This window comes from Ovis canadensis, chromosome 12 (genome assembly GCF_042477335.2).
Source record: "Ovis canadensis isolate MfBH-ARS-UI-01 breed Bighorn chromosome 12, ARS-UI_OviCan_v2, whole genome shotgun sequence".
Taxonomy (NCBI): domain Eukaryota; kingdom Metazoa; phylum Chordata; class Mammalia; order Artiodactyla; family Bovidae; genus Ovis; species Ovis canadensis.
In genome coordinates, this window is record NC_091256.1 from 78,758,528 (window position 1) to 78,783,559 (window position 25,032).

Sequence of the window (25,032 nt, forward strand, 5' to 3'; positions counted from 1 at the left end):
GAGACTCTCTTATCTTTATTGAACTCAAAGGGAATACATTTTGTGTTTTTTTTTTAAGATATCAAAATATTAAGAACTCTAAGAAAAAGGTATCAGGCAAAAATAGTTTTTACCATTGTTTCTGGTATATTTTATTCAAGATAAAATTAAGAACAATTGTCAAACATCACTCCTACTTCTTCCTTAGCTCTCTGACTATGAGGTTGCTTTCCTTATTGGAAAGATTTTTTGTTTTTTTTTTCCAACCAGTTATAACTTTTCTTTCTCATTTGGGATTCTGAGAGGCAGGCCTCTTCTTTTCTCCCATGGAAATATTAGATCAACCAGTGACATCTTGCTGCTCTCCTCTTCTTCCATGTGAAAGAAGAAACTTGTATAGAAAATGGCCAAGACCATTGCTATAGATGCACTCGATGGAATTTTCTAAGGGTCTTTTGGAATATCTCCCAATGCAGAGATGTGGAGACCAGGCATTCCTGAGTAGCAATGTTGTGAAATAACTTGTTCACTTCCAGCCACTGCTCACATTGCCTTGATCTGTCCTCCATGAGGGAAGTTTTATCCATTCATCCATTCATTTATTTATTTATTTTTAATTTTCACTGAAGCATAGTTGATTTACAATGTTGGGTTAGTTTCTGTTGTATAGCAAAGTGAATTTGTTATGTGTATACATATATCTACTCTTTTCAATTTTTTTATATTTTTATTTTTATTCTTTTTCAAATTCTTTTCCCATTTGGGTTGTTACACAATATTGAGCAGAGTTCCTTATGCTCTACAGTAGATCCTTGTGGGTTATCCATTTTAAATATAGCAGTATGTACGTGACAATCCCAAACTTCCTTCTCCCATCCCTTCCCCCAATAACCATAAGTTTGTTCTCTAAATCTGTGTATCCACTCTTTTTTATTGTTTTCCCATGTAGATCATTACAGAGTATTGAGAGTTCCCTGTGCTATACAGTAGATACTTATTCAGTGTCTGTTTTATGTATTATTATAGTGTGAATATGTCAGTCTTAATTGAAGTTTTGAAAGTAATATTTCTGTCCCTTTGTACTAACCCTTTGGGACAAGATGCTCTTCTGAGTGTCTGACATATATCAGCTGAGCACCTGCACCATTTTTTCAGTCATGGGATCATACTGTTAAAGGCAGGTATCTAGTGTGGCTATGTCTTTATTCCTACTGTTACCACCTGGTCCAGCCCCTTATTTCTCAGATGGAATACTTTAACATTCTATAAATGAAAAAGTATGAGTATTCAAGGACATATAGATCAGGGAGTGCTTTGAAATGAGAGCAGATTTTGGATTCCTTCAGCCTAAAGTCCTTAGGGCAGAAGAAATCGCGCAGTTGAATGGAGAAGAGGGAGGCACTGGCATAGATGAAACTTAAAAAATAAAACTATCTATTTGGCTGCGCCAGATCAAAATCTTTAGTCGTGGCTTTGGAACTCTTAGTTGCAGCATGTGGGATCTAGTCCTCTGACCAGGGATCAAATCTTGGCCCCTTGCAGTGGGAGCTCAGAGTCTTAGCTACTGGAAAACGAGGGAAGTCCCAGCCCAGGTGAAACTTGTGTGTAGTCATTAACATCTTTCATTCTAATTCCTTTGCATTCTACTTTTTATTGCCTACAATGACTTTTCAAAGAAGGGGCCATCTGTGGATTACATTGGTTACTCGTAAAAGTGAAGAGATTGATGAGAATGAATGCATGCGCTTCTTTACTTATCATCAGGTTTACTCCTCTTTCCTTAATGAGAGATGAGATTAAACTGTGTGGTCCTAGTGGGTATCTGAAAGAATAAATACTGCTTAAGTTGAAGGGGATAATAATGAATAGGAGTTTGGAGGGCCTTGAAAACAAACATCTAAGCTTCTCACTTGAAAATTTTGTTCATTGCTGTTTGTTGTTAACTTTTGGAGGTAAAAGTAATTTTGTCTGGCTCTTCTGAGACAGTATCGTTGAAACCATGGTGTGAACTACGAGTATCCGAACTCACTGATGTGAGTATCATAAAATGCGCTGGAAATGAATAAGCCACATTTTTTCCAAAATAGTCTATAAATTAAAGTATTTACGAAAGCGCTCTAGAGACCCCATTCAGAACAAGGGAGCCGCCTGCACAATTATTCTGAGTGAGGTTTTCCTACTCAGTATGTTGTCAGAGGCCTGGGTCCTCATAACAGGATTTTGCAATTTGGTAATTCCCTTGGGAAAAAGGAAATAATAATGTTGTTACTCTTTAACCATGGACAAGTTTTGAAATGATTGAATAGAGCATTCAGAAACATAATCAACTATGCTGTTTCAAGGCTGGACACGGTTATTACGCAGTTATTTTCTGAAGGGCATACAAGGTTATTCACACCACTGCCTCTTGATTACCTACTCTCCCTAGCCCTTGGTTGTTGTATTTTAACCAATATCCACATTGGACACAAATAAGAGTGGAAATTTTTAGTGTGATATCAGTGCTTTGAAATAACTAGTTTCCAGCAACGTGAACATAAATCAGCCAGGATGTGAACTTTCTTTCAAACATATAATGAATCAATTTGTCATTATAATATCACCAGGCTTAAAACAATTTTGTGCCATGCTTATAGATTCCTTTTCTTTGGAAATATTCACCTTTGTTCTATAGAGAAGCAAATTTGCCACCCCAAAATACCTTTTCAGTATGGATAACTTTTGACCTGAAAATAATCAAGGCCAAAAAACAGAAAGAAACTTTGATCTCCCCCCTAACTGCTTAGAAGAATTTAGAAAGAAGGCCTATGCCTCAGATAGAGCTACCACCAGATATATTTGCAAAGAGTTGGGTTAAATGGGCTTCCCTGGGGGCTCAGTGGTAAAGAATCTGTCTGCCAATGCAGGAGATGCAGGTTCCATACCTGGGTAGGGAAAATCTTCTGCAGAAAGAAATAGCAACTCACTCCAGTATTCTTGCCAGGGAAATCCCACGGACAGAGGAGCACGGTGGGCTAGAGTCTATGGGGTTGCAAAAGAGTTGGATGTGACTTAGTGAACAAGCACCACCACCACCAACACGGACTAAATACGGTGGGGGAAACTTTAGGCAGGGCCTGGAGATCAGAGGCCACTCTGTGTCTCATTGTCTCCCATGGCGCAGCAAGCATTTGTTTACCAAACATTCGTTTGTCCACCTCCATGTAAATTACCTTCCTCCTACTTGAGGTTCCAAACCACTACTCTCAACCTCCTCTTTTGTATTTAGCTGAAGGTAGTATTTAAGTGACTTGCTTAGCCGTTTTAGTAACTTGCTCAGTCTTGGGGTATCTTTCCCATAAATACATCTTATTAAACTTCTGTTAGTTAATCTGTCTCATGTCTTTAAATAAAATAATTTTATAGATTGATTGATTTTATTTTTGGCTGTGCTGGGTCTTCATTGCTTTGTGCAGGCTTTTTCTGCTTGCAGTGTGAGGGTTTCTCATTGTGGTGACTTCTCTTGTTGCAGAGCATGGGCCAAGTTGCTCCAAGGCATGTGGGATATGTCTTGGGTCAGGGATCAAACCCATGTTCCCTGCATTGGTAGGCAGATTCTTACCCACTGTACCACCAGGGAAGTCCCTATTTCATGTCATTTTAATTTTTAGACCTGTCAAAAGAACCTATAAAGAGAAGAATTTCTCCCTTCCTGATTATTTAAAAGTTCGTGAATTATACCAATCCACCCCTGGATCCAGATTGCCTGGCCCACTTGAGGAAGAAAATAACCAAACTGATGAAAACTGCTTCTGCAAAGTACATCATGAGAGGGTCAGAGCTGTGTTTATCTATTAACACAAAAGACATTAAGTAATTAACTTACTTTCTACATTCTCTTAAACACATGAGTTGCTAAAGTTGATTGAGTTGCAGTCATCTGGGGGAATCAGTAGTTAGTGAGGACAATTGTCCAGATCCTAGCTGTGACAACAGAGAAAGCACAGCCCAATGTCCTGGTTTCCATTGATGCACAAAGTGAATAGGAAGCTGCTGCTGCTGCTGCTAAGTCGCTTCAGTCGTGTCTGACTATGTGTGACCCCATAGACGGCAGTCCACAAGGCTCCCCCATCCCTGAGATTCTCCAGGCAAGAACGCTGGAGTGGGTCGCCATTTCCTTCTCCAATGCATGAAAGTGAAAAGTGAAAGTGAAGTCGCTCAGTCGTGTCCGACTCTTAGGACCCCATGGACTGCAGCCTACCAGGCTCCTCCGTCCATTGGATTTTCCAGGCAAGAGGACTGGAGTGGGGTGCCATTGCCTTCTCCCATGAATAGGAAGAGAGCAGGCTTTTCCCTTACTAGCTCCTTCAGATAGCTTTTCCCCCCATGAATTTTTTTAAGACTTAAAAAAATTGCAGGGTTGGGAAGAAAGCTGAGTGCTGAAGAACTGATGCTTTTGAACTGTGATGTTGGAGAAGACTCTTGAGAGTCCCTTGGACTACAAGGAGATCCAACCAGTCCATCCTAAAGGAGATTGGTCCTGGGTGTTCTTTGGAAGGAATGATGCTGAAGCTGAAACTCCAGTACTTTGGCCACCTCATGCGAAGAGTTGGCTCATTGGAAAAGACTCTGATGTTGGGAGGGATTGGGGGCAGGAGGAAAAGGGGATGACAGAGGACAAGATGGCTGGATAGCATCACCGTCTCGATGGACATGAGTCTTAGTGAACTCCAGGAGCTGGTGATGGACAGGGAGGCCCGGAGTGTTGCAATGTGGATAACTGAACCACTTTGCTGTACAGCAGAAATGAATACCACACTATACATCAACTATACTTTAATAATATTTTTAAAATAAATTTTAAAATAAAGTTAAAAAGAAAAAAATTGTAAGATGTTTTATATTTGCCTCTAAATAAGCATTTAAAATTTCTTCTTCTTTTTTAAACAACTAAAGATGGCAAAATCTCCTAAATCCATCAGTTCCTCACTCACTCCTTACCAGACATGATACCCTTGCTCTGACTGTGAATCTTTACCAGCTTCCCATATGATATGTTGTGCCAAGATGCAACTCTATAGCATGAATTGTGCCTCTTAATACTAGACTTATATTTTATTGAGGAAAACTTTGCTTATTTGTCCAACAACCACTATTCTAAAGTTCTTCTATAGTTACAGTCTGTAATGCTCCATATCACTTGAGGAATTCTATAGTTTTTCCTGGGCTGACTCTGATTTTTTTCTGCTTTTCAAAAAATTTATTTTAAAGAATGAGAAATTTGCTTGAATTCTGTTTTAAAATGAGTTGATTTTTGTGACAGTGATTAAAAAATAAGGACATGTTTGTAAAATATAAGCTGAGAATTTTAAATAATTTTGTCGCAATATTGTAATTTATAAGAAATATTTATATTTGGTCATATATGTGTGTGAGTCCTGTGTACTCATTCACTTCAGTCATGTCTGACTCTGGACTGTAGCTCGCCAGGGTCCTCTGTCCATGGGATCCTCCAGGCAAGAATATTGGAATAGACTGCCATTCCCTTCTCCAGGGGCTCTTCCTGACACAGGGATTGAACTCTGGTCAAATATATATATATATTTGGTTAAATATATTTCTCATATATATTTTGTTTTCATCTATAGTTTCTGACTCATAGTTCTCAAAACCTTTGAAATTTCCTGAAAAATGAGAGTATCTTTGGGAGTATCTTTGTTATAATAATTGCTCTCTTATGCTCAGTTTCTGAAAATGCTTCTTTGATGCCAAGGTAAAATGGGTAAAATGGGTGTCTTGCTATTCGCAACAGGTTCGAATTTTTAAATTTGTGGGTTTTTTTAACAATTAAAATTAAAAAATCTCTGAAAGCCATCTCTTCCTCACTCATTCCTTACCCAGTCATAACAAGTTCTTATAAGAACACTTCCATGTACCACTGTGTCAGGCCCCATGCTCCGCAAGGACAACGCCTCCTTGTGAGGCACCCCCTCCCCACCTCCTTACCACTCTATGTTTCCCTTTGTCTGGCTAGCTCATATCCTTTGTAATAAATCAGTGATTGAGTGAGTGAACGGACTTTCTTGAATCCTGTGAGCCATTCTAACAAGCTAATGAAACCCAAGGATGGGGTCATAGGAACCTTTGATTTATTACCAATTGGTTAGAAGCACAGGTAACTAGTTGGACCTGAAACTGACATCTGAAGTGAAGTGGGGTACGGTGGAACTGAGCTCTTTTACAGTGGAATCTGACTCAATCTCCAGTTAGATAGGGCCAGAAATGGATTGAGTTCTTGGACACCTTGCTGGCATCTGAGAACTGCTCACTAGTTTGGGAGAGCCCCCCACACCCCTCCCTGCCCACACACAGGAACTGAGTCCAGGAACAATATTTATGCAGCAATATAATTTTAAATTTATTTTATTTTAAATTTATTTATGCTGCAATATAATTTTTAACGCAGCAATATAATATATTAATTTTCTATAGAAGTCTAGAAAGATAGTTCTGAAAACCATAAGGAAACAAGAGATCAATGCTGCTGCTTGCTGCTGCTGCAAAGTCGCTTCAGTCGTGTCCGACTCTGTGCGACCCCATAGATGGCAGCCCACCAGGCTTCTCTGTCCCTGAGATTCTCCAGGCAAGAACACTGGAGTGGGTTGGCATGTCCTTCTCCTATGTATGCACGCATGCTAAGTCGCTTCAGTCGTGTTCGACTCAGTGTGACCCTATGGACCACAAAGCTTTCCAATGAAATTCATCCAGGACAGCTGTGACTCTTCTCATTTTATTCCCTTCTAAAATGACAACCCACTCCAGTATTCTTGCCTAGAGAATCCCGTGGACAGAGGCAAGAATCCCGTGGCAAGAATACTGGAGTGGGTTGTCATTTTAGAAGGGAATAAAATGAGAAGAGTCACAGCTGTCCTGGATGAATTTCATTGGAACGCTTTGTTCATTCAAAGATCTCTTCTCCAACTGCAGGAGCTTACAGGACAACAAGAAGGCTGGTGAAGTGACACCCCCTGCTGACCTGTGAGAGAATGCTATGTCATTTCCCTATGTTTCGTCTGACAGGCCTTTTTCCTGAATATGATGATGATGGAGGACACATTATGTTCCATCCTCCCAGGTTAGAATGAAACTCAGTAATTGCAGGAAAGTTTAGAGGTTGGTTTGGTACTTTTGATCCTTTATTCTGATATTTAGAGTCTATGACACCAAAACTGTCCTATAATTTGACTCGTTATAGACAGGAATGTGCTGTCTTGGAATTCTACTGTACTGACAGCTCTCAGTTCAGTTCAGTTCAGTTCAGTTGCTCAGTCGTGTCCGACTCTTTGCGACCCCATGAATCGCAGCATGCCAGGCCTGCCTGTCCATCACCAACTCCCGGAGTTCACTCAAACTCACGTCCATTGACAGTGATGCCATCCAGCCATCTCATCCTGTGTCGTCCCCTTCTCCTCCTGCCCCCAATCCCTCCCAGCATCAGAATCCTTTCCAATGAGTCAACTCTTTGCATGAGGTGGCCAAAGTACTAGAGTTTCAGCTTTAGCATCATTCCTTCCAAAGAAACCCCAGGGCTGATCTCCTTTAGGATGGACTGGTTGGATCTCCTTGCAGTCCAAGGGACTCTCAACAGTCTTCTCCAACACCACAGTTCAAAAGCATCAATTCTTTGGCAGTCAGCTTTCTTCACAGTCCAACTCTCACATCCATACATGACCACTGGAAAAACCATAGCCTTGACTAGATGGACCTTTGTTGGCAAAGTAATGTCTCTGCTTTTGAATATGCTCTCTAGGTTGGTCATAACTTTTCTTCCAAGGAGTAAGCATCTTTTAATTTCATGGCTGCAGTCACCATCTGCAGTGATTCTGAAGCCCAAAACATAAAGGCAGCCACTGTTTCCACTGTTTCCCCATCTATTTCCCATGAAGTGATGGGACCAGATGCCATGATCTTAGTTTTCTGAATGTTGAGCTTTAAGCCAACCTGTTCACTCTCCTCTTTCACTTTCATCAAGAGGCTTTTTAGCTCCTCTTCACTATCTGCTGTAAGGGTGGTGTCATCTGCATATCTGAGGTTATTGAGATTTCTCCCGGCAATCTTGATTCCAGTTTGTGCTTCTTTCATCCCAGCGTTTCTCATGATGTACTCTGCATATAAGTTAAATAAGCAGGGTGACAATATACAGCCTTGACATACTCCTTTTCCTATTTGGAACCAGTCTGTTGTTCCATGTCCAGTTCTAACTGTTGCTTCCTGACCTGCATACAGATTTCTCAAGAGGCAGGTCAGGTGGTCTGGTATTCCCATCTCTTTCAGAATTTTCCACAGTTTATTGTGATCCACACAGTCAAAGGCTTTGGAATAGTTAATAAAGCAGAAATAGATGTTTTTCTGGAACTCTCTTGCTTTTTCCATGATCCAGCGGATATTGGCAATTTGATCTCTGGCTCCTCTGCCTTTGCTAAAACCAGCTTGAACATCAGGAGGTTCATGGTTCATGTATTGCTGAAGCCTGGCTTGGAGAATTTTGAGCATGACTTTACTAGCATATGAGATGAGTGCAATTGTGTGGTAGTTTGAGCATTCTTTGGCATTGCCTTTCTTTGGAATTGGAATGAAAACTGACCTTTTCCAGTCCTGTGGCCACTAGTGAGTTTTCCAAATTTGCTGGCATATTGAATGCAGCACTTTCACAGTATCATCTTTCAGGATTTGAAATAGCTCAACTGGAATTCCATCACCTCCACTAGCTTTGTTCATAGTGTTGCTTTCTAAGGCCCACTTGACTTCACATTACAGGATGTCTGGTTCTAGGTGAGTGATCATACCATCGTGATTATCTTGGTCATGAAGATCTTTTTTGTACAGTTCTTCTGTGTATTCTTGTCACCTCTTCTTAATATCTTCTGTTTCTGTTAGGTCCAGACCATTTCTGTCCTTTATCGAGCCCATCTTTGCATGAAATGTTCCCTTGGTATCTCTAATTTTCTTGACGAGATCTCTAGTCTTTCCCATTCTGTTGTTTCCCTCTATTTCTTTGCATTGATCGCTGAGGACGGCTTTCTTATCTCTCCTTGCTATTTTTTGGAACTCTGCGTTCAGGTTCTTATATCTTTCCTTTCCTCCTTTGCTTTTCGCTTCTCTTTTTTCACAGCTATTTGTAAGGCCTCCCCAGACAGCCCTTTTGCTTTTTTACATTTCTTTTCCATGGGGATGGTCTTGATCCCTGTCTCCTGTACAATGTCACGAACCTCATTTCATAGTTCATCAGGCATTCTGTCAATCAGATCTAGGCCCTTAAATCTATTTCTCACTTCCACTGTATAATCATAAGGGATTTGATTTAGGTCATACCTGAATGGTCTAGCGGTTTTCCCTGCTTTCTTCAATTTCAGTCTGAATTTGGCAATATGGAGCTCATGATCTGAGCCACAGACAGCTCCTGGTCTTGTTTTTGTTGACTGTATAGAGTTTCTCCATCTTTGGCTGCAAAGAATACAATCAATCTGATTTCGGTGTTGACCATCTGGTGATGTCCATGTGTAGAGCCTTCTCTTGTGTTGTTGGAATAGGGTGTTTGCTATGACCAGTGCGTTCTCTTGGCAGAACCCTATTAGCCTTTGCCCTGCTTCATTCTGCATTCCAAGGCCAAATTTGCCTGTTACTCCAGGTGTTTCTTGACTTCCTACTTTTGCATTCCAGTCCCCTATCATGAAAAGGACATCTTTTTTGGGTGTTAGTTCTAAAAGGTCTTGTAGGTCTTCATAGAACCATTCAACTTTAGCTTCTTCAGCATTACTGGTTGGGGCATAGGCTTGGATAACTGTGATATCCAATGGTTTGCCTTGGAAATGAACAGAGATCATTCTGTCATTTTTGAGATTGCATCCAAGTACTGCATTGCAGACTTTTTTGTTGACCATGATGGCTACTCCATTTCTTCTGAGGGATTCCTGCCCGCAGTAGTAGATATAATGGTCATCTGAGTTAAATTCACCCATTCCAGTCCATTTTAGTTCGCTGATTCCTAGAATGTGGACGTTCACTCTTGCCATCTCCTGTTTGACCATTTCCAATTTGCCTTGATTCATGGACCTAACATTCCTGGTTCCTATGCAATATTGCTCTTTATAGCATCGGACCTTGCTTCTGTCACCAGTCAAATCCACAACTGGATATTGTTTTTGTTTGGCTCCATCCCTTCATTCTTTCTGGAGTTATTTCTCCACTGATCTCCAGTAGCATACTGGGCACCTACTTACCTGGGGAGTTCCTCTTTCAGTATCCTATCATTTTGCCTTTTCATACTGTTCATGGGGTTTTTCAAGGCAAGAATACTGAAGTGGCTTGCCATTCCCTTATCCAGTGGACCACATTCTGTCAGATCACTCCACCATGACCCGCCCGTCTTGGGTGGCCCCAGATGGCATGGCTTAGTTTCATTGAGTTAGACAAGGCTGTGGTCCTAGTGTGACTAGATTGACTAGTTTTCTGTGAGTATGGTTTCAGTGTGTCTGCCCTCTGATGCCCTCTTGCAACACCTACTATCTTACTTGGGTTTCTCTTACCTTGTGCGTGGTGTATTTCTTCACGGCTGCTCCAGCAAAGTGCAGCTGCTGCTCCTTACCTTGGACGAGGGGCATCTCCTCACAGCCGCCCCTGCTGACCTTGAATGTGGAGTAGCTCCTCTAGGCCCTCCTGCTCCTGCGCAGCCACCGCTCCTTGGAAGTAGGGCTGCTCCTCTCGGCTGCCTCCTAAATCATTTAGGCCAGTATTATTAGATCAGTTTTACAGAACAAGAAACTAACTTTTAGCAAACAAGATAGATAAAATGGTATAGTGTCAAGTCTAGAGAAACGAGTTTTCCATTTGTTGTTTTTTCTTTATTACTTAGACTATCTAGATTAGTGTGGTTGTTATTCACTGATGTCTCCATAAGACCTAAAAATCTTCTATTTTCCGATGGCTAAATGCCTGTTTTCCAAATGCTCTCTTGCTAGCCACTTTCAAAGGAGAATGTCTGCTGAACAATCCTTCTTAATAACTCTTGCCTTAGAATTTGAGCAGGCTGTGGGTTTTCTTTTAATGGTTTTACATACTTTAAAATTCTTCCTTTAATACTCCAGCACCCCAAAAGTTAGTGATTTGTATTATGCACCACAAAATAGCACACCTTGGACTAGAGTCTAATTCTGAGCTTAAATAAATTTCTTAAGGATAGGAACTGGGTCTTCCTAAAATTGCTGTAACACCAAGTAGGCATAATTCTCTTTAAAATCCTCTGTTAATTGTTTTGCCAATGGGAGAAATTGGTGCTAAGAACTGGGGAAATTTCATTCTACTTACAGTCCCACAAAAATGTTGATTTGTTGCAGTTTACCAGTGTGTATTATTTAAAAGTATATACTTTAGATCTCAAGTTACTGAGACCAATATGACAAAGCTACAGTAATCAAAATAGCATGGTACTGGCACAAAAACAGACATACAGATTAATGGAACAGAACGGAGAGGCAGAAATAAACCCACACAGACCAAGCCAGTTAATCCCCAACAAAGGAAGCAAGAATATACAGTGAAGAAAAGAAAACCTCTTCAGCAATTAGTGTTGAGAAAATTGTACAGCAAAATGCAAAAGAATCAAACAAGATCGCTTTCTTATTCCATGCATAAAAATAAACTCAAACTGGACCTAAATGTAAGATCGAAAACCATAAAGCTCCTGGAAGAAAACATTGGCAGCACATTATTTGGTGCTGATCTTAGCAATAGTTTTTTGGATATATATTCTCAGGCAAGGGAGATAAAAGCGAAAATTTTAAAAAAACTAAAAAGCTTTCATACAGTGAAGGAAACTATCAACAAAACAAAAAGGCTCCTTATTGCATGAGAGATTTTTGCAAATGATATATGCAATAAGGGGTTCATATCCAAAATATACAGGAAACTCATATAATTCAACATCAAAATAACAAATAACCTGATTAAATAATGGGTAAAAGGAATGAATAGACATTTTTCCAAAGAAGACACACAGATGGCCAACAGGTACATGAAAAGATGGTCAGCATCACTAATCATCAAGGAAATGCAAATCAAAACCACAATGAGATACCACCTCACACCTGTCATAATGATTATTATCAAAAAGATAACAAATCACAAGTATTGACAAAGACGTGGAGCAAAGAAAACTCTTGTAGGCTGTTGGTGGGAATATTGGTGCAGCCACTATGGAAAACAGTAGGAAAGTTCCTAAAAAATTGGTTTGCTGTAGTTCCATTTGTTTATTTTTGCTTTTGTTTCCCTTGCCTGGGGAGATATATCCAAAAAAGTATTGCTAAGACTAATGCCAGAGAACCAGTCCAGCCAGTTGATTCCTGGATATTTATACAAAGGGGAAAAGTTCATTCTAAATGATACATGCCCCGCTAGGTTCACTGCAGCTTTATTTACAGTAGCCAAGATATGGAAAGTAACTAAGTGGCCATCAATAGACAGATGGATGAAGAAGATGCAGACTGTATAGTTTTAGCCAGGAAAAAAAGAGTCTCGCCATTTGTGAAAACATGATAGGTAGATCTAGAAGGTATTATCCTAAGTGAAATAAGTTTAACAGAGAAAGACAGATACTGCATGATCTCACTTACACGTGGAATCTAAAAAACAAGACAAATGAACAAACATAACTAAACAGAAACAGAATCATAGGTACCAAGACCAAGCCAGTGGTTGCCAGATGGAAGAGGGTGGGGAGATGAGAGAAATAGGTAAGGGAGATTAAGAGGTACAAACTTCCAGTTACAAAATGAATGATGAGACAGCAAAAGAGACACAGATGTATAGAACGGACTTTTGGACTCTGAGGGAGAGGGAGAGGGTGGGATGATTTGGAAGAATGGCATTGAAACATGTATACTATCATGTGAGAAACAAAGTGCCAGTCTATATTCGATACAGGATACAGGATGCTTGGGGCTGGTGCATGGGGATGATCCAGAGAGATGATATGGGGTGGGAGGTGGGAGGGGGATTCAGGATTGGGAGCTTGTATACACCCATGGTGGATTCATGTCAATGTATGGCAAAACCAATACAGTATTGTAAAGTAAAATAAAGTAAAAAAAAACCCAAAACCCAACAATGTACATTATAGGAAATATAGCCAATACTTATACAATATCTTTGTATAGTGACAGATGCTAACTAGACTTAACATGGTGACCATTTTGAAATGTACAGAAATATTGAATCACATGTTGCATACTAGGATCAAATATAGTGTTGTAGGTCAATTGTAAGGCAAAAACAAACAAAACTCATAGATAAATAGATCAGATACATGCCTGTTGATGCAGCAGATACAGAAGACATGGGCTTAATCCCTGGGTCAGGAAGAACCCTTGGAGGAGGAAATGGAAACCCACTCTAGTATTCTTGTCTGGGAAATCCTGTGGACAGAGGAGCCTGGTGGGCTGCAGTCCATGGGGTTGCAAAGAGTTGGACACAACTAAAGATGGACACACATAGTTACCAAAGGTTGGGGGTAGGAGGTGGGAGAATTGGGTGAAGGTGGTCAAAATATATAAACTTCCAGTTATAAGATAAACAAGTACTATGGGTGTAATGTACAACATGATCAATATTATTAACACTACTGTATGTTATCTGACATTTAAGGGAGCAAATCCTAAGAATTCTCATCACAAGGGGAAAAAAATCTGTATTTTTTCCATTTCTTTAATTTTGAATCCACATGAGATGATGAATATTCTCTACGCTTTTCGTGATAATCATTTTAGGATGTGTGTGAGTCAAAACACTATGCCATACACTTCAGACTTACACAGTGCTGTATGTCCATTTTCTCAATGAAACTGTATGGGAAAAAGTTACTGAGAGCATTTACTGGATGTGTTTTGTTAAAAAGTATTATATTCTTCCACTTTGACACATTTAAAATTCTCATTGAAGTAAAAAATGACGTCACATCCAGATTTAAAATAACTCAGTGCTTAGAATAGGTCCTGGCAAATAGGAAAAGTCCATAAACATCAGCTATTATCAGATGTTCTAAAGCAACAGTATTTAGGGGTCGCCCAAATCCCATTAAGAAGCCTATAAGGAGAAACATTTTCATAACAATGCTAGGGTAGTAATTGTCCATTATTCATTAAACCGTTGTGTTTAGTCACTAAGTTGGGCCTGACTCTTTTGCAGCCCCCTGGACTGAAACCTGCCAGGCTCCTCTGTCCATGGGATTTCTCAGGCAAGAAGCCTGAAGTGGGTTGCCATTCCCTTCTCCAGGGGTCTTCCTGACCCAGGGATCTAACCAGCATCTAGTGCATGGCTGGTGGATTCTTTACTGCTGAGTCACCAAGGAAGCCCTGTTTAACCATTTTTAGAAGTCACTGTACTCTTCACTGCTAGTACTGCTGCTGCTGCTGCTGAGTCGCTTCAGTTGTGTCCGACTCTTAGCGACCCCATGGACTGCAGCCCACCAGGCTCCTCCGTCCATGGGATTTTCTAGGCAAGAGTACTGGAGTGGGGCGCCACTGCTAGTACTAGTACTCATTATAGTCACGGAATCCTTGACTACCATACTCAGTTAAAAAAAAAAAGCCAGCATTACTTAAAAATGCCCTTTAAGAAGTAGTAAAATATAGTAATTTTGTTATTAATAAACCTCAACTTTTGAGTATATTCCTTTTTAATATTCTGTGTGATACAAACAGAATACATAAAACCATTCTATTTCCTGAATATGATGGTGTCTCAAGGAAAAAGCTTGCATACAGTTGTCTGAGCTTTGAGCTAAAAGAGTCACATTTTTAAGGAACTACCATTTTTAATTGAAAGGCCCGCTGGTTGACAGATTATGGTTATTTCGGCTTTAATTTTTGGCATTCACTCTCTCAAAAATGAATGAAGTGAGGCTTCAAGGAAAACAGCTCACAGTGTTTGTTGACAATAACATTTGAAGTTTCATATGAAAATCAGAATTTTGGAAAGCTTATATCCAGCACTGTGAGCTTGACAGTTTCCAAATACCTAAACACTTTTCTGATGAGATAGGTAGTAATATTAACAAATGTGACCTTTCGTTTTCTATAATGAAGTGTGCCAATGTTTTAAAGAGTGTGTGACTCAATCAACCAATATTTTCCAAAGACAAACACATTTGCCACAAAATCATGCATGAGTAAAAACATCTATTCAAGCGTAAGACAAGCCAATGAATTTGAACATAAAAAAAGTACAAAAAGTTTATTGATATTTGGTTTCAGAGTCCACATTTCAACTCACATTTAAGAATATTATAGTGTGGTGTGGAAGCAAAGGTAATTGTTTAATTTCATTTATTTATGTGTTTTTGGCTGTGCTGGGTCTTTGCTGCTGCACATGACATTTCTCTAGTTATGCTGAGCAGGGCTATTCTCTAGTCGCAGTGAGCGGGCTTCTCATTGTGGTGGATTCTCGCAAGAGCATGTGCCCTCGAGAGTGGGTTCAGTAGTTGTAGCAGAAGGGCTTAGATGCTCCATGGCCTGTGGAATCTTTCCAGAGCAGGGATCGACCCCATATCCCCTGCATTGGCAAGTGGATTCTTAATCACTGCACCACAAGTAAAAAGTGAAAGTGAAGTTGCTCAGTTGTGTCCAACCCTCAGCGACCCCATGGACTGCAGCCTTCCAGGCTCCTCCGTCCATGGGATTCTCCATGCAGGAGTACTGGAGTGGGGTGCCATTGCCTTCCCCGATCTTAATCTTACTGCCACCTTATTCTTCAGTTTCACCTTAGAGACAGTTGACTACATCCTGAATTAATCCTTTCAGCACAGAATTTTTCAATAGTCTCAAATGTGTGAGGGATTTACAAATGTGATTAGTAGTAACAGTAGCCAGAATCATAATGCCCGTCACTAAACCATGGCTGTTTTAATAAAAGCCATATATATAAAATACTTCCTTGTCAAGAACACATATCTGTGATTTTATTTTATTTGTAACACCCTGTAGGATAGGCTGTTTTTAGCACATAAGCAAAACACTAGGTTTATACTGTTCTGTAACCTAAACCGGGTCTTCTTCTTGCCAACCCGGCCCAGAGATAGAGAGATTTGCTTCAGGAAAAGGAAACAAACAGCAACTAACATTCATGTGATTACTAACAAAACTAGAAGAAAGGTCTCTTCACAATGATGCGCACAAGATATCAAGTGAAGTTCAGTGTCATTTAAGCTAATCTCTATTCAAACCTCAGAGATAAAACCATTTGAGCAGTAATTTAGGACTGAATTAACTTGTTTTTTCCCTCCCTATCTTTGAAGCTTTAAGTATTTCTGCAAGAAGCAAGGTCCTCTTCTATTCAGAAGCTGATGGTGTGTAGTAACCTCTGCACAGCTCAGCTTATCCCAGGCTGATAACAAACAGCCAAATACATACCACATCTGACATACAATCTTTTCCCCCAAGACCGTCCCCAAATACTCCATGATAATCAAGTGTTTGTATCACTGAATTCTGTGCTACAAAGCCTTCCAGTAGCAAAAACCGAACTCTGCAGAGGCAGTATACCAGTCGAGGGAAAAAAAAATAAGAGAAGAACCGTGGCAGATATTCATATCAGATAAAAGCTTTGCAAAGAATCCTTCAGATAACAAGTTTAGCAGTTAGACTGAGAAAGATTTCATTTTTTTTCTTAAGCCAGTAACAATTCAACCTGGATGTAATCAACTAAAATGCGATCAGCCTCAATAGAGGGAGAAGCCTGTGTTTAGAAAGGCAGTGCTGCTCCCAAAGTCAACGCTAATGTTAGCTAATACAGACCTGGGCTTCCCTGGTAGCTCAGCTGGTAAAGAATCCGCCTGCAATGCAGGAGACCCCGGTTCAATTTCTGAGTTGGGAAGATCCCTTGGAGAAGGGGTAGGCTACCCACTCCAGTATTTTTGGGTTTCTCTGGTGACTCAGCTGGTAAAGAATTTGTCTGTAATGAGGGGCACCTGGGTTCAATCCCTGGCTTGGGAAGATCCCCTGGAGAAAGTAACTGCTACCCACTCCAGTATTCTGGCCTGGAGAATTCCATGGACTGCATGAGGCTGCAAAGACCTGGGTTTCAGTGCACTTCCTTCTGGCTCCCTGGGGTAGGAACTTCTTATTAACTGACATAGAACCAAAAGCATGAGCACCAGTTGCTCCTCTAAGGCTGCGTCTTTTGGAACCTTCAGGAGGCTGATCTCATGTGTGTCAAGTCAGCAGTTCCAGACGAAGCCCCCTGACTCTGACCCTTCCAAAGTCTTCAACTCCTCAAGGCTTAACATTTTGCCCCAAAACCTTAACTTAGCCAGCTTGTAATTTGTTAATTCAATTATACTGTTTTCAAGCTATAGTAAATGTCTGTATTCCAATACACACTGCCAAACAGGCATAATACACTTTCAGCATTCTAAGGTTTAAATTTTTCATTAAAATATTGGTGATAATATCTACACACTGTGGCTTACTGAAACGAAATAGAGTCATGTCTACACCTGTAGAGCAGAAAAAGAAACGTCTGTGTCAGCATACATTTTAGATAAGCACATATTAGTTAAACTAGATGCAAAGAGATTTATCCTCAAGGTGGGCAAGGAGATTCAGCCATCCTACAATCATAATCCAAACGAGTTAAGAGAAAAACTGAACAGAGAGCAGATTTATACAAAGGCAACCAGCTGAAGGCTCATCAATGGAACCACTTTCTTCCTCAGTTTCACTGGAGAATCACCAGTCTTCCAGTCTCATCAGGACTGGGCTGAAAAGCAATAAAAAAAACAAGGGCAGTTAGAGAAGGAGTGAAAGAGCAATTGAGGAAGGAACAACCTAAAGACAAAACAGTGTGGATTCTGAATCTGGTGCGAGGAGCAAGGATGTGAGATTAGGCTTGCTGCTAGGGCACTGTCATGATCCCGTCCAGGAAAAAATTACAGCTGCGGTTGCTGTTGTTTAAGTCGTGTACAACTCTTTTGCAATCCTGTGGACTGTAGCCCGTGAGGCTCCCCTGTCCATGCGATTTCCCAGGCAAGAATATTGGAGTAGATTGCCATTTCCTTCTCCAGGGATCTTCCCAACCCAGGGGTTGAAACCATGCCTACTGATTCTTAACCACTGAGCCACCAGGGAACCCCACAGCTGCGGAAGGTGGACTTAAATTCTGACTCACAGAGGCTGGGAGTAGGGAAATCAGTAGGGAGCTTCTGCTAGTAAAACATGGTTTGGAGAGGACGTTGAGGCGTCCAGAAAATATAGTAGAGAAATAATCAGCCCCGTTTTATCCCATATTGTTTCTGTCCAAGGGTGAAAGCTAAGGAATAGAAAAAGAAGACTCCAAATTTCAGGGACTTGGAGACCAGGATGACCAAAGGTAATTGTTAAAGAACTATTAAAATATTTCTCTTTTCCCAGTGGCATATCTGAGTGAAGCTGGATTTTCTTTGTACACTCTAACTGAAGCAATATATTGCAATGGACAGACCAGGGACAGTATATAGACATCCTCTCTTCAGCGAGACAGTACAAAAATTTGCAAAAATGTCCAATAATGCTACTCTTCCCACTAATTTTTTTTTTTTTGCTGGAGAATCTTATTTATCCCTAAAATATATTTATGTTCTTATTAATGAAGCTATTATTCTTATTTTTAGATGAATATATAGATAATTGTCTTAAATGTTTCTGTTTTAGTGGCAAAGGCTTTGGTTTCCTCATGTAAAAAAGGCAGGGTAATATCATCCATTTCACAGGATTACTGTAGGATCAAATAAGAGAATGTTCCCTAACAATGGTAAATCTCCATAAGAATGTTATTGCTATTGTTATTATTATTCTCATAACTATTATTGTCATTACTTTTTTTAATGCATATATGTATTTTTATAGCCCCAATTAGATTACAAGCTTTTGGAAGGAAAGTATTGAGTCATTCTTTACTTCAATATTCCTCCTTGGTTACTGGTATGTAATAAAGGTTTGAATAAGGCGTATTGAATGCATGAATAAATTTTTACAAAAAGGGAATTAAGAGGGCTGTGGCAATCCCCAAATACATTTTTGTTTTGTTAAGAGAGAAAATACAGGGTGGCAGCCTAGCAAAGTGAAGATTACGCTGCTTTCACTGAGAGATTGCCTCATAGTGATGAAAATAGTCTTACTACTGAAATCTTTTGAGCCACAAGAATTTTTAAAAGATTCCAAGATAAATAATTTATAGCTCCTCAAGGGAGACTGAGGTCAAAATTCTACAGGAAAAGAATGAACCCAAAAAGAAGAGATTTGAGTATGAATCAATATGAAAAATAGAAGTATAACAGAAAATGGTGGTCTGGATTACTTGCTAAGTCATCTTTGACTCTTGCGATCCCATGGACTATAGCCTGCCAGTCTCTGCTGTCATGGGATCTCCAGGCAAGAATACTGGAGTCCTGGAGCCAGGAATCAAACCCGAGTCTCCTGCGTTGCAGGCAGATTCTTTACCGAGTAAACTATGAGATAAGCCCATGATACAAAATAAGTTTAGCTAAATTCCGGGCCAGTAGTTTACCTCTTACACAAAATAATTGAAAAGAGATGAAAGTCATCTATATCAGTGGTGCCCAGCCCTCTAGGCACCAGGGATTGGTTTCACAGAAGACAATTTTTCTACCAACTGGAGAAGGAGGGCAGTGCTCTTGGGATGATTTTCATGTGGAGCACGCATTCTAGATCCCTCACAGGCGCAGTTCACAGCAGGTTCAAGCTCCTGTGAGTAGTCTCTTCTGCACTGGCTGTTGGATTCTTTCCCACTAGTGCCACCTGGGAAGCCTGGTCTATATAGTTAAGCTCTTAATAGTCGATCAACTGAATGATGGGCAGGTTATATGAAGAAAAGCTATGACCAACCTAGACAGCATATTAAAAAGCAGAGACATTACTTTGCCAACAAAGGTCTGTCTAGTCAAAGCTATGGTTTTTCCAGTAGTCATGTATGGATGTGAGAGTTGGACCATAAAGAAAGCTGAGCGCTGAAGAACTGATGTTTTTGAAATAAGCTGTTGGAGAAGACTCCTGAGAGTCCCTTGGACTGCAAGGAGAGCAAACCAGTTCATCCTGGAGGAAATCGTCTCTGAATATTCATTGGAAGGACTGTTGCTGAAGCTGAAGCTCCAATACTTTGGCCATCTGATGCAATGAACCAACTCATTAGAAAAGACCCTGGTGCTGGGAAAGACTGAAGGCAGAAGGAGAAGGGGACGGCCGAGGATGAAATGGTTGGATGGCATGAGTTTGAGCAAACTCTGGGAGATGGTGAAGGATAGGGAAGCCTGGCATGCTGCAGTCCATGGGGTTGCAAAGAGTCGGACACAACTGAGCAGCTGAACAACAGCAACAACAATGAAGGATTATGGTTCTATAAGGAAACCGATGTTAGATGAATAAACTTTCAGTGCTTTCAGAATTACAAGAAATTCTCTTAAATTTCTAATAAGAAAATACCATCTTGAGTTAATATAACTAAAATTAAATTCTGATCCAATGAGAATATTCAAGGTTAATATCAGGCTTATAAGAAAAAGAGTACAGCATCATACATGTGTATGTAAGTGGGAATAGAGAAGGGCAAATGGACCTCATAAACACAGGGATCAAATGAGTATGATCCAATCAGAGGATGCACCCAAGAGGATAATATCTTGCCTGTCTCCTTCTCATTTCCTTTTTCCAAACTTTATAGCTGGGCTTTTTTGACACCTACAGGCACTGCTTGGCTCTGCTTCAGACTCTGGAACCAAATCAAGGAAAACATAATAAGCACTAAAATAATAGTTTGTTAGCTCAGCCTCCAGCAAAAAAATGTTGCTGATCTGTCTCTAACTTTGAGACCTACCTAGTTCTCATCTTCTGCCTCTTACTATGATTGAAGTGACCCCTCCTTTGTTTTCTCTATAGCTAAGCCCTGGCTGAGTTGGGGTCTTATACAGTAACATGTTACTCTTCACCACTTATCTGTCACAAACATATCACTGATTCTTCTAAATCTGGGGTCTTTTTGCCTTCTACACAATACGGGAAAATATATTACAGAATGGTAAACAAGATACATTGAAAAAGCACCTAAAATATTACAAATCTGCTTTTCTGCCTATTGAGGAAAGAATGGAGTTTCTGTAATAACAAGTAAGAGAAAGCTAAGAACAGTGGGCCTTTGATGTTTCGGTGCTAAAGCAATGAGACCCACAAGCACAGCCATCTGGGTCAATTCCACTGAGCAAGCACAGTCCAACTCTGTGACAATTCCATGGACGCCAAAGCAGTGGATCCAGCACTCCAGTGTCACAGCCTAAGCTGTTGGTGGAGTGAAAGAGCCAAGCTGTGCTCCACAACAACCTTTGGAAACATGATTAATTTATTTTGGTCTTCAGTGACATTGAAAATAAATTCATATTCTAAAGCTAAGATAGTGACTTGTGTTAAGGGACAAGGATAAACATTAGTAAGTTTGGCTGAATGATGACAACTAAATGTTGTTGGCTAAAGTAGAGGGGTCAGCTTGCTGATTTAATAAAGTATGAGTTAAGGATTGAGATGGGTAAAATAATGGATGATCTTCACTATCCATTATGTGGATCTAGGGACTTGTATGGCAACCAGTGGCGTAGATTGTAAGAGAAAACCAGAAGTTAACTGAAAGCAAAGGAATCTTACCGGCCTTGAGAATCTGGAGAGCAGGAATTTATGGTCAGCTGATAGAGATATTCACTCATCCATTCATTAATCTTATATTTGCTGATAATTTACTATGTTCCAAAAAATGGTCTGGGCAGTAAGGGTAGGAGGAGAAGGGGACTACAGATGATGAGATGGCTGGATGGCATCACCAACTCAATGGACATGGGTTTGGGTAGACTCTGGCAGCTGGTGATGGACAGGGAGGCCTGGTGTGCTGTGGTTCATGGGGTCGCAAAGAGTCAGATGTGACTGAGCGACTGAACTGAACTGAACTGAACTGTGGATGCAGCAGGGAGTAAAACAGACGTGGCTTTAAACCTCATGGAACCTACATCTTAGGGAAAGAGTCAGAAACACATAGTAAACACATGGGAAAAAATACCAGATAACAATTGCAATGCAGAAATTAGAGTGAATACTATGAAAGAGACTGAGTTTGAGGTTTTCTTTTAAATCTGGAAATGGGGAAGGGAGGTGAGTAGGGGGGGGCCCTTTGAAGATGTGATATTTAAGCAAAGACCTGATGTCAAGAAGGAGCCACACACATACACTGAGGGATGTGTGGCTGAAATGAACTCAGTCTGGTGGAAAAATTTCAGCAGACAAACTAATTCCAAAACCCTGGGAGGCCAACGTGGCCAAGAAGGAACAGACAAGAAACAAATGGCTAGGCAAGCATGGTAAAGGACCCTGTGAGGAAGGATCTCAGGAGTTTAAACCACGATTCTGAATTATACAGAAGCAGAGAAGCAGTTCAGAGAAAACGTGTCCAGAGCTGGGTACGGGGGGGTAGGTGTGTGATTCAGTCACAGACAAACAGGGCAAAGTTAGAATTCAGTACAGTTGCTGTAAGTAAGGAGGCAGAAGTTAACTTGGATCTGAGGCAGTGCTTTCTGGTGGAGATCTTTATAATAATAATAACCACACTGACAACCACATTGTCACAGTAATCGACCCATATACCTCTGACAGCCTTTTGTTCTCTCTTTGCCTTCATAACATTAACTCATTTTTGCCTATTGATTGAAATCAGGTGTCCCATTCTCTAGACCCAAATTTCAAAGTTTTAAGCATGTATTTATTTATTCATTTGGCTGCATCGTGTCTTAGTCATGGCACACAGGATCTTTTGTTGCAATGCGCAGGCGCTAATTGTGTCTCATGGGCTTCAGAGCACACAGGCTCAGTAGTACTGGCATTTGGGCTTAGTTGCTCTGGGTATGTGTGATACGAGTGATCTTAGTTCCCTGACCTAAGGGATCAAGCCTGAGTCCCTGAATTGCAAGGTGAATTCTTAACCACTGCACCACCAGGAAAGACCCTCAACTTTCAAATTTTAGCTGAGTTTAAGATTCTACCCTCAGGGATCCACCAATGCACAGTGTACTACTATTCTCACACAGGCGCATTGCTTTATATTTATATTTTTACATTTTGATACTATGTGAGTTTTTCCAGGGGGAGGGATTACATTTTATTCTTTATATTACAAATAACTGACATAATGTCTGACACAAGGAAGTGTTCAATATATTTGGTTAAATACATGAATTTAAAAATGAGATGATGGCTTATTTAAATCCTTTGTGAAATCAGGCAGCGCAGATATATAAGACAGTAGCTATTAAAAGCGGAGAAGGCAATGGCACCCCACTCCAGTACTCTTGCCTGGAAAATCCCATGGACGGAGGAGCCTGGTAGGCTGCAATCCATGGGGTCGCTAAGAGTCGGACACAACTGAGCGACTTCACTTTCACTTTTTACTTTCGTGCGCTGGAGAAGGAAATGGCAACCCACTCCAGTGTTCTTGCCTGGAGAATCCCAGGGATGGGGGAGCCTGGTGGGCTGCCGTCTATGGGGTTGCACAGAGTCGGACACGACTGAAGCTATTTAGCAGCAGCAGCAGCAGCTATTAAAAGTGTGAGTGTGTTTAATACATGCCACGTGCTATACCTGCGTTGTTGTTGTTCACATGCGACTCTTTGCGACCCCATGAGCTGCAGGTTTCCCCGTCCTTCACTGTCTCCTAAAGTTTGCTAGAACTAATGTCCATTGATTCAGTGATGCCATCCAAAAATCTCATACTTTCATTATGTCTGTTAATTCTCACAGCAAGTCAATGTGGTGGAGAGTGAAATCATTTACAAACTGCAGCTCAGAGTGAATGAAAAGCAGCAGCAAGGTCATACACCTGATGATGGGCAAGGCTGGGAAATGATGTCTGGGTTCTTTCCACTGCTGTGCTTATCTTATCCAGTTAGCCCAAGATCCCAGCAAGGATGGTGTTGAACTCACAGACATGTGTGCAAGAAGGGGAATTTTCTGTCCAGGTGCAGATAGTTCCTGATTGCTGTGAATGTTTTCATTTTACTAGGCAGTGGAGAACTATTTAAGATTTTAAGTGATACAATAACATGTAATATGCTATGATGGAAATGATCTTTGAGATAATCATTTTCATTGCTCTGGCTACTTTGTACAGGCTGACTCAACAGAGAGATCAGTTGGTGCTTATCACAGATCTTCCACACGAGGAATTATGGAGAATTAGAATTGAAGCTGTAGAACTAGAAAAGAAAAGAATAATATAGGAGATATTGAGTAGGGGGAAAAAAATGACAGAATCTCATTAAATGTAGGATAACATGGAGAGAGTTCTTACAAATTTAACTCTAGGAATATGAGCCTATAGCTCTTAAGAGCACTAGGGAATTTGGAATAGAATCCAATTTTAGGAATGTGCTAAGGGCTGCTTAAAATTCATTACATTTTTAAGGTATCCTAAGGGTTCACTTGGGCTTCCCCAGTGGCTCAGTGGTAAAGAATTTGCCTGCAATGCAGGAGATGCAGGTTTGATCCCTGAGTCAGGAAGATCTCCTGGAGAAGGAAATGGCAACCAGCTCCAATATTCTTGCCTGGAAAATCCCATGGACAGAAGAGCCTGGGTGGGGGTGGGGAAGCTATAGTCCACAGGGTCACACAAGTGCTGGATATGACTTAGTGACTAAACAACAAAATGATCTCTTTAAATATCATGGACTGGGTGAATGTGAATTAGAGCAATTCATATCTCAGTTCCTCATATTTGAATTGACGAGAATTTTCTTAGGTGGTTTTGAAGGTCATTGTCCCCTAAATTTGTAAGTTTCTTGTGAATTGAGGCAGTTTCCTTCTTTTACATTCCCCTCCCCTTCCTTCCCTCTTTTTATTTCAAAATGATGGTCCTGAAAGTGACCATTATCTGAATGAACAAATATGTTTAAAAATAAGTATATAATCCGAAATCTTTCCCAGGTTCTACACACAATAGTGAATT